Source organism: Choloepus didactylus, chromosome 6 (assembly GCF_015220235.1).
Source record: "Choloepus didactylus isolate mChoDid1 chromosome 6, mChoDid1.pri, whole genome shotgun sequence".
Lineage (NCBI taxonomy): Eukaryota > Metazoa > Chordata > Mammalia > Pilosa > Megalonychidae > Choloepus > Choloepus didactylus.
The window spans coordinates 105,228,950-105,230,494 of record NC_051312.1 but is presented as its reverse complement, the minus strand read 5'-3'; the positions used below and the strand labels follow the sequence as shown (position 1 = coordinate 105,230,494).

At 39.0% G+C, this 1,545-nt stretch overlaps 1 pseudogene; it reads left to right on the top strand.

Annotated features, from left to right (window-relative positions):
• Positions 1-701: 701 nt before the first annotated feature.
• LOC119537240 lies at positions 702-1,227 on the top strand (annotated as a pseudogene).
• Positions 1,228-1,545: the final 318 nt, after the last annotated feature.

Sequence of the window (1,545 nt, the reverse complement as noted above, 5' to 3'; positions counted from 1 at the left end):
AACTCATTAAAAGGTCACAGTGAGATATGTGTTTGATTGTTTGTTTGTTTTTTTTCGGGGGGGGGGGATCATTTCCTTGTTTTATCTCATTCCTATTTCCAGCTCCTCAAATCTACCTTCAGTCATCTGGGCTACACTCAGAAGGTGGCCATTCCTTTCCATTTTAGTCATTTCTCTTCTCATTTTAATTTTCACTCACTTTCCCTGATGCTTTTACCTTATCCTAAGCCCCTTGAATGAGAAGCCTGTCATTTGCCTCATTCAGTCCTATTTAAGATAGGCCCTGGTGAAATTCTGTGTGTGTGTGTGGCGGGGGTGGGGTGCAGACTAGGGGGGAAGTGGAGACTTTTGAGAGTGAAAATATAGCATATGAAAGCTAAACATAAAGTTCAACTTAGAAGCTGGGAAATTTTCCTTTTATATTGTTAAAGGTAAATTGAATTATAGAAGGAACATATTCCAAGTGGCATGTGATTTTTTTCATTCATTCCATAGAAGAGTAATTTTCCTTCTCTTTCTCCTCAGAAAACTGCATCACACATATTGCAGGAGCACCAGAAATAACTCACCTGCCAAGTCTTGAGCGAAGAATTTTTGAGTCCCTACCAAGTTGTCTGGACATCTAGGACAATATAAGTGGTTTGAAGACCTAGAAATGGCACTGTCTAAAAGCCAAGCCACTGTTACAAAGAAGACATCCTATGTTACTGGAATGCATGGAGAATAACCTTCCATCCCATGACTGACACAAGTTCAGAATAACCCAGTCTCATTTGGATTTGGAAAAAGCAGCTTTAAAGATTTTTCTGGAGAAATGTGCAAACTCAAATGGGTAGAGCTTTCTCATAGTTTGAAGAAAATTTCACACTTTAACAGAATTAGTCCTAGAAGCTCAAGAACTAGCTAAAAATCCCTGAAAAAGAAAAAAAAAAAACACAAGAAATATTTAGATTTTCCCAAGAAGGTTGTTGATGTCCACTACTTCAAAGAGAAGTGTTCAGAGTACCCCCAAATGCTCCCTGAGCTGAAAAAGCAGGAGCTGACCAAGGTCTTCTTCAAGAAATACAAGAGCTCCCAGAGCAGATTAAACTTAAACATACTGAAGATTTCCAGAGGGAGAAACAGGAATTTAAGGAAAAACTTGCTCAATTCAGGGAAGAACACCCTGATATAATCCAGAACTACAGCACACCTAATACTCCCAACAAGCACCAAGCCCAAACCTAAAAGAGTTCTCCAGAAAACATGAAAGAAATAAGGTCCCTTCCAGAAACTAATGACTTTTCCAAAAATACAAAATTCTATGGAGAGCTCAACAAGCCTCCAATGAATGAATACCATAAGTTCTAGGAAGATTTGTGGTTGAGTACAGAGTTGTGCCATATGTCAAGAGAGTGCATGGTCAAGATTGGAAGATGTTGGCAGCACATCCAAATGAGCCTGAAGAAGCAATATGAGTAACTGACTGAGAAGCTCTAGGAACAATACAAGGTGGTCATGGATAATTGGCATAAGAATCTTTCTCCCAAGGAATATGCTGTATAC